Source organism: Sinohyriopsis cumingii, chromosome 14, assembly GCF_028554795.1.
Source record: "Sinohyriopsis cumingii isolate HCF-2022 chromosome 14, ASM2855479v2, whole genome shotgun sequence".
NCBI lineage: Eukaryota > Metazoa > Mollusca > Bivalvia > Unionida > Unionidae > Sinohyriopsis > Sinohyriopsis cumingii.
In genome coordinates, this window is record NC_142974.1 from 77,336,137 (window position 1) to 77,346,228 (window position 10,092).

Genomic DNA, 10,092 nt, shown 5'->3' on the forward strand with positions numbered 1-10,092 from the left:
TGTATAAGACATAGTGAGAAATCCAACGCAACACGCATTTTATAAGGAACATATATTTTTGTTCAACATTTTGTTTATTTGTTTTCCTTTTATACATTCATAAGATTTTTCATAGACAAGAACATTCGCTTACGTTACACTTCAATATTAACCTAGAACCAAATCCTAAATTGTTACTCTCAAGGTGAAACGAAGCATCTGGTCGATTGTAACTCTCTAAAAATATATCGTCCAGTAATGAAGTAACTTATGCAATATGTAAAGTATTTTTGAGGATTTAACCATACACTTGCCGTTCTTTAATCTGCATTGGGGGTCAAATGCACTAATCTACAGTATGACTGTGAGGCGTGTATTTCATAATTCTCTTTTTGCATGCGTGGATCTATCTTAATCCGATGAGGCATCTGTCACACCGACTTCAGGCCTGATATTATAATGTCGTCTAGAGGTACCAAACAAATTACTTTCTTGGAATTGAGAATGCCATGGGAAGTATAATGGAGGAGGCCTATTAGACAAATATGGCCAAATATTTGCTTCTCGTCCTTGAGAGACACAAGAATGTGTGGTTGACCCGGAATCTTCCAGTGTAAATAGGGTGTCGTGCCTGTGCCGCTAAGACTCCATAGCATGCCATGGAAGCTATCCGGTTAACTGGACATAGCCGCATGAATTTAGTCATCACGTTTGGTAAAGAGGTCATGCAATCATAACACTGGATCTTGCACAAGATGAGTTTCATCAATTCAGTCGGCACACTCTGGAACAACGCTGACACGCTCGTGGAAATGGGATCCTCTCTTCATAATAGAACCGGCTGCAGTGCAAGACGGTCTCTCTCTCTCTCTCTCTCTCATCTCTCTATATATATATATATATATATATATATATATATATATATATATATATATATATATATATATATATATATAATATGTATAGTATTACGCTGTATCAATGATATACCACGAGATGTATACATTTTACATCAAAAGGAATCGAGGCTTGCCCTAGTTTCCTTTTAATGAAAAATTTATACAACGTGTGATATATCATTTATACAGCGTACTTACTATGCAGATATTTTATTTATACCACATACAAGTTTTTTTTATATGGGAGATAAAACTGACGGCCATAAACAGAGCACTTTAGAGGAGTGAACTCTTCACAACCCCTCGTATCTATGTACGCTCAAAGAAGAAGTTTTGTAGTGATTCATAATTTCATGTACACTTCATTGATATTAATTCCTATATGTTTCCTTTAGCAATATTAAATGAAATGAAAACACAAGCCGATAGTTCACATTCAATTTTTGTTTCAATAATTTGCATGAAAACACTGCATACAATTTGCAGCGTTTGTTGTCATGAACAGTATAATAACAGGGCGGCAATTTGCATTTATAGCAACAGTACGATTCGAGCCAGAAACATCAAATAATAAAGGAACAAGAGGTAACTAGGCAATTTAACCTTAACCATATTTCACTGATATCGTTGATGTCCATATTTCGCTATTCCTACTGACTGTCAGTGTCACTTTCAATAATTATCCTATGTTTACGCTGGGTGGGCCCTGTTTGAGAATGCGCCTGTTGAAAGAAATTGACCCAGTTAGGGATCTCGTTAGGTTGATTACAAAGTACGGTGATGTTTGATCCGTAGAATGGGTTGCTGATAATTTGATTCTTTTGAACGTTACACATTTGGGACCTTGATATACTACAGTCTGTTGCTGTGCAGTTGGATATTTCTTTGTTGTTGGGGGTGGGGGTTGACAGCATCGTTACTTGGGTGGCCGATGTTGCTCAGGTAATTGGAGTACGTCTGTTGTTGTTTGTCACTAATGACTGAGTAGCTGTTTATAGACTGTACATTGTTGTGCCTGAAATTTGCCCCATGCGCATGTGTTTTCAGAGTGATTATATGATTATTTTCCATATATACATTATTCGCGAATGCAGAATGTAAACAATATATTTTAACAGAGCCGAAAGACAAACGACGTACTAGACTTGTAATCCAAACATCAAATGCCACTAGCATGCGAACAACAGTTACTGTCGTAATAATTATGGCATCTTTTGTGCCATAAGCGGTCGCTGTAGCAAGTAAACAAGTAACAACTACAACGTTAAACATGCGCTTATATTGTGCGGATATATAGCGTTCCCTTTGAGTTGTTGTTCCTCTTCGATTGTCTATTTCGCGATCATCAATCATTTTATATTAATATTCTTCAAGATTTACTTAGACCCACATAAATAGTGCCCTTGCGTGGTGTTGTTAGTGATTGTTCTCGCTTTTGTCCAAGAACTTTTGAAGGGTCATATGCGTCTTTGTAAACAGGTGTCTGCATTTTTCGTTCGCCAGTCACTTTGATATTGTTAATTTGATATAGCTGACTTTGAATGTTAACAAGGTGTCTTTCACAGAATATAAACAATTTTATACTAAATGTTGTCCTCCTCTTTTTGCCGACGTTGTCGGTATTTTACAAAGCATTTGATAAATACATAATACGATTCAATGTCTCAAGAAATAAAGTAGCTCTTTAAAGACGCTTCCGTTATAAATGTTAAAATAAAGGCCATGTAGCACCAGGGGTCCATATTCTATGGAAAGGCAACACACAGGAGTCTGAATTAAGTCTTATCTGCTAATGATATGCACCGTATATACAATTTCCAGTGAAATAGTCATTTTCTTACGGAAAATAAAACATATAAAGTTAGTGACTAGGGTGTATAAAAAGGAGGGAATCGGTTGTTTTCTTACGGCCACTGTTTAATCCATTATTGGTCATATCATGCCGGGAAAATGAAACATAAACGTAATTCCAAAGACATAATAATGCAGCAGACTTGTGTTGCCTTGAGAACTTATCGAACACGCGACCATTGTATTGCAAGTTTGAGGTTTTGCAAGCTAGTTAGTGTATCCTATAATATGATTTATATATTGTTATAAATGGCGATAAACAATGATTTACACTGGAAACAATATCAACTCTAAGTATTCAGGATATAATAATACCATTTAGCTGCAGAAAAAAATGACATCGTATAGAACCGTCATATGCTACAAAAATATACAACATGTAACTTAAGGACATTTTTTTTTTATTTAACGTCTGTGCGACATGCAATAAAGAACAATCAGCTCAAGACATGAATACAGGTACGAGGTTCACGTTATTAAATATTGAACTTACAATATAAATATTACAAAGGCAAAGACATACGAGTTTGAAGGAAAGCAGTTGAAAATATGTGAACTTTTATATCAATTAAGTATCACATATGTACATACGTACGAGCATGCATTCAAACGTGCGTACGTGCACGGATGCATGCGTACGTACCTACATACTTGCATAAATGAATGCATGCATCGATCCATCCATCCGAACATGCATAAAAACATGCATATAGTCATTGCGTTTTTAATTTTCGCTTAGCCATGGTTGGGATGTCAAAAGATTCCCAGTAACTTGTCTTCGGTCAGTAGTTTTCACTGGAGTTTTCCCGGTTTTTACCTTCAGCAATTACTCTAGCAACAATATGTAACGTATCATATGCAGAAAACTGGCGATAAAAGCACAAACAACGCATACATACATATATAAATACATACATACCTACATACCTTCCTACCTACCTACCTACATACATACATACATACATACATGCATACATACATTCATACAGACATACATACATACATACAAGCATGCATATCACTTGCAAGTGTGGAACGCATGCAAGAACGCACACATACACACGCACATGCACACATATACATACATACATATATGCATACATGCATACATACCTACATACATACATACATACGCACATACATAAATACATACATACATACATACATACATACATACATACATACACACACATACATACATATATACATAAATACATACATACATCCATACATACATACATATATACATACTTGCATACATAAATAGACACGTACGTACGCACATACATACATAAATACGTACATGCATATATACATACGTACGTACATACATACTTACAGACAAGGGGCCCATAGTGGCCGAGTAGTCTAAAGCGCTCACCGTTACGGGTCACTGCCATCTCACATGTGTCTGCGTGGGTTGAAGTCTCGGATTCGGCCAATGTGGGTATGTCAGAAAGCTTGCTAGTAGCTTCTCGAGGGCCGGTGGTTTTTCTGGAATTTCCAAGGTTGTTCTTCCACCATTAATACTGGCCGCCATGTATTATGTGCTGAAAAATGTCGTTGAACACTACAACATACATACATACATACATGCATGCATGCATGCATACATACATACATACATACATACATACATACATACATACACACACACACGAAAAGACAGACGGACAGACAGACATATATACATACATACAAAACATACATACATACATGCAATATTATTTCGTTCTTTCTCCGTATAATGTGCATCCTTTGTAGTCAACGTGTTTTCTAAGTTGTAAGAATGTGCAGCGGGATCCAACTGTATCAGTTAGGAAAATAAAATGTTAAAAATAAACTGAGAAATTATCTTGTCCATTTAAGCAAGCAGTTTCATTGGTCACTTTTACGCGAATAGCTATTCATAGTTTTACAATAAACGTTGCAATCAACTATTTTTTATTGTTCAAGAATTAGGTGCCACGAACTAATAAATACATTCGTATAGCATGTATAACTCAGGTAGTATAGTGCATGACTAGTTATCAAGGGGTCACGATTCCTGCCCAAACTAGGAGGAGAGGCACATTTCACTCCGATTCCATCGGTGTCATGGAAGCATAACCAATAATTTAATGGAAGCACCGTATAAATCAGACCAGTCATAGAACCAGCAAAAGCGGTTTTGCATTTCAATAGGCCGATTAGTTTAAATACAAATATTTATAATAATAAAATGAAAATATTAAGTCCGAAAGAAGACATTTTTTTGCACATCATTCCAGCAATATAACGAAGGAATGGAATTTTCAACTTTATGTCTGAATCTCATCTCTGAGTATGGTTTTTACTGTTGTTGGCACTTAATGCATATTCCTTTACAATTTATTGTTCGTTCGAGTTACAAAGAGAGCATTATTGATGGTTATAGTTAATCTATATACATACACAATCACAAGAGTGGGAGGGAGATATTTACTTTATGTTATGTGCCAAATACTCACACCAGTAGGGCTTGTATTCTCAGTAGTTATAGTTTAGAAACGAAAGAACTTGGTTTTTATATGTTAAGCCTAGTTTTCAGTTATAAACGTGCGCTACATATCTTTATTCCGAGATAGCAGATGACATACGCGTTAACATCCGCATCAAGAAATTCCTTGTGATAACAAACTTGTCTTCAAGCTAATTATATCAAAGAAATTAACTAATTGGCGACATTTGCGAAGGACAATATATTCTCTTGATTTGATTAGACAAGAGGGCACATATTTGTAATCTTATCGATGAATTTCCGCTCATAAAAGATAATTGGCAGTTTCCCTGAAGTTATATTATACGATAAAGCGGCACAATCTTGGTAGATAAAACATTCTACAGAAATCGCAACCAAACTTGACATAGTTATGGTTTATCTCAACCTGTAAAAAAGCAAATATTGTGTTCACCCTGGTGAACAATATATTATCAAAAACCATAAGCTTTGACTCTGTTCCTGCTACAGCCTTAACCTGATATTGGATATGATAGTATTTACTGATAGGTTCCTGCTACAGCCTTAACCTGACATTGGATATGATAGTATTTACTGATAGGTTCCTGCTACAGTCTTAACCTTATATTGGATATGATAGTATTTACTGATAGGTTCCTGATACAGCCTTAAATTGATATTGGATATGATAGCATTTACTGATAGGTTCCTGCTACAGCCTTAACCTGATATTGGATATGATAGTATTTACTGACAGGTTCCTGTTACAGCCTTAACCTGGTATTGGATATGATAGTATTTACTGATAGGATCCTGCTACAGCCTTAACCTGATATTGGATATGATAATATGTACTGATAGGTTCCTGCTACAGCCTTAACCTGATATTGGATATGATAGTATTTACTGATAGGTTGAGATTACACTGCTTCATGGTAATGGTTCACTAATTAAAATCTTAGCTTGACAATAAGGTGTATTAAAAAATATTTTACATTGTACATTCCCACAAAAGTCTAAGGAAATGTGCATGTATTTTACAAACTGTATCAATTATACAAATATTAGGAATTAAATGGTTTTTCTACCAAAACGTATCCTTAGTTTATAGTCATCGTAGAAGGTAAAGAAGGTAAAGCTGTATGACAATAACGAGATTTGATTGCCATCGATTAATATCACAGATACCTAACTGACTTGATTTTGATCGAAACATAGTGCAAATTTTCTTTTGTGAATATGACTGTAGATAAAAGAATCATTATTTTACTTAGAAACGGTAGCCAGTTGAAAATTTATGAAACAAATCGTATGAAAATTATCCAATTGAAGCTGTGCCACATAAGTGAAATATCGAAAAGTAGCTACTGATATATCTGCCTTGTTGCATACGTACATGTTTATCTGTTGGGTACAATTGTTAGTTACATCAATGGAGAATCACCTCAGTACACACATTTAAGATCTTCGATGCTTCGATGTTTCTATAAATTTGCTATCGATGATAAATATATTTCTTGACACTGCAGTTAGAGTTGCTACGGATTAATTTTATATCGATACAAAATATTCAGAATTACTGGCTCGTTTCACAAACAATGATGAATCATGGAATTCGTGGAGAATAAAAAAAGAAATGTTACATTGTTATTGTAAATCCGCTGATGTTGCGGTTAAAGATAGTTATTGTAAATCAGAATTATCAGAAATGTCGAATGCACCATATCTGTATGATCCAGTATCCAGACACAAAACCGTTTATTTGAACGGATTGGGTGGCTCTGGTAAGACAACTCGAGTAATCGAGTTATTTCGACATAATTCAGATATGATTGCGCTAACACCAATACACAGACTTGCCAGGGAGATGAAACAACGTGGAGTCAATTCTTGTACTTATCACAGCTTTTTCAAATAAAGCGGTGGTGTGTGGACTCCAGATCGAATGGGGGAGAAATATATTCCAAACGTTATAATTTGGGATGAAATATGTACGGTAACATTAGAAACATTACAAACATTTATCGATTGGTTATTAACCAAAAATACAGCTGTGATAATGTGCGGCGATCACGGTCAGCCACCTCCGTTTGTTGGCCCATCCTAGCACGATTGGTTGAATAATTTTGTTGATTATTACGAAGTAGTGACTGATGATCACAGATCTCTTGATGCAGAATTAAAGGAATTTAAAACATTAATCAGACTACAACCGAATAAAATTCAGTGTGAAATTATGCGTAAGGTGATTTCAGAAACTTCCTTGAACGACTTTTGGAAAACGTGGAGACCAAACGATTTGATAGTGGCAAGTAGAAAGATAGTCAGAGACACACTTCAACAGCAGTTATTTCAATTACACAAGAACAAATTTCCAACACTGCCAGTGCCATTGTGTTATAGACCAGCTGATTCGCGGTTACAGAATATTGACGTTGATATACCAGGACAGTCAGGGAGGAAGCAGAATCTCGTATTAAATGAAGTTGTTGCAGTTGATGTCAATGTTGTTGAAAATGCACTGCGGGCCTTTAAATCCCCTTGGACGCTAGGATACGCAATGACGATACATTCATCTCAAGGACTGACTATCTCTGATACAGTTGTTTGGATCACTGATGATCGTATCGAGTGGTCAAACTTAGTTTACTTGGCTGTGTCCAGAGTCAGAACAATATCTCAACTGCGGAGAATTGTCTTGGATGAGTAAATGGCTGATGAAATTAATAATGAAAACAACAGTGTTATAATAAGAAAAAAATTAACTGGTTACAAACAGAGTGACAAAAATAAATAATTGAGAATTTGACCTTGATGTTGAATTTATCACGACACTGAAACAACAGCAGAATAATCATTGTGCGAGTTGTAATTGTATAATGTTGTCGCAGTATTCGGATAAACATTCAAGAGAATTCACCGTAGATAGAAAAGATAATCGTCTTGGTCATACACGAGAGAATGTGATGCTGACCTGTCTCGAGTGCAACCAGCGTAGGGGTGCTAGGCAAGTGATCTAGGCGGTAATTGTGTATCCTCGGGAATTACTTGTAGTTGTTCACGTGTAAACCCACGTTGAGGAGCAGTTGAATCCAGCCTGTAGATTGCTGGTCTACCAGTCGATCTAGTTATGTTAGATATCTTATGTTTAGTGATGCTCCAAGTAGGATCAGTCGCTCTTTTTTACCCTTTTCAAGTTTACCTGGTTCATATAAATATCTCACAGTGACATCACCCAGTATCAGCTGTGCTGAAAAATCACGTCGTTGTGGTATATTTTCTTTTAGTAATTGCGTCAAAAGATTTAATGTTGGTTGTTCGAGTTATTTCATGATTTAATGCAGCTATCACAACTGGTAATCTTGCTACCCATTCGCGTGATCTCTTGTCCTGAATGAATTCCTTCGCGTATTGATATCCAAATAACCGCTCAGCAAGTATTTGATTAAATCGCTCAAGAATTGCCTGATCACAATGAATTGCAGTATGTCCTCGTCTGATGGTGACACTGTGTTGCTTCATCAACGATGATACTGGACCCTGAAATTCCTTGCCAGGATCATCTTATAGCAGCTGTGGCCATCGTAGCCCACCTCGTTGATAAATTCGTTCAAACGCAGAAGCAACCTCAGATGCTGTTTTAGTCGTTAACGGTTCTGCATCTTTGTATCTACCTGCAACATCAACTACAGTTAGCGCGTATTTATATGTTAGTTGACGTCTTCGGATTTTAATAGTATCATGTGGCAGAAATAATATGTCGGCCTGGAGAACTTCATTAGGAACACTGATATTGAAATGTGCAAAGTGAATTTGTTTAGGCGATGGTTGGTAAATTTGCCATATTGCCTGTTTGGATAACCAATTTTTTGCAGTATCGCGCGTACCTTTTGCTGCTTCAGCAAGTTTACTAATTGCTGCGCTACCCCTCCAATATCCTTTTGGGGAATAATAAATCGACTCCATTTATAATTAATTACCAGCACCTAGCATTACTTTACCTTTCATCGCGGATTTTATTAACCAACTAGCTAATTTTTCCTTGAGAGATTTATCAGTGATGGAATGTAACGCGTGAATTAATTTCACATCCGCGAGATGTCTATGCTGCAGATCTTTACTTTTATAAGTTACATCATGCGCATGTCACGCTTTATCAATAGCATTTATCGGATACTCACCTGGTTTTGGTTGATCTTGGTCATCAAGTCTGATATCAAGTCTGGTTCCAGGACCACAGTAATTATATCCTGGGAGGTCTTTTTCTCATGGGTATTTAGCCCACGGAGTACCGGATAGTTTTGTTAATTTTGCTGCAATATCACCTCCGTGTTGCTTTGTTTTATTACTTGACTTTGGCTTTGGCTTTGATTTTGGTTTTGACTTTGGTTTTGACTTTGGTTTTGGTTTTTCACCTGACTTGCCAGTGGAAATAAATTTAAATTTATTTGTACCGCATCGCTCACACTTGCCCGTAACCTCAGATCTATTATTTTTTTGTTGTAATGGTTGTTAGATCACTTGTCGATGTGCGCGCCCTGCATTTCACACAGTATAAATCCATATTCTTTTTATATATTTTCTATATGGAAATCACTGACTTTTCTGCAACAAGGAAACGAGAACCAGTTAAGCATCACGCAGCGCTACCAAATTATGTTCGTATGATTATTAAAGGACCATCTGGAAGTGGTAAGACGCAGTTGTTACTTAATGTAATAATGCAGTGGATGAAATGGGATAAGTTGTATTTGGTAGCTCCATCTGCAGACGATCAACGATGCGATGATGTAATAAAAGATTTTATTGAAAAAGCAAAATCGTTAAATGAGAGCGGAGATGATGTTGTTGAATGTATAACTGACATTAATGAAGCGCCAAGTA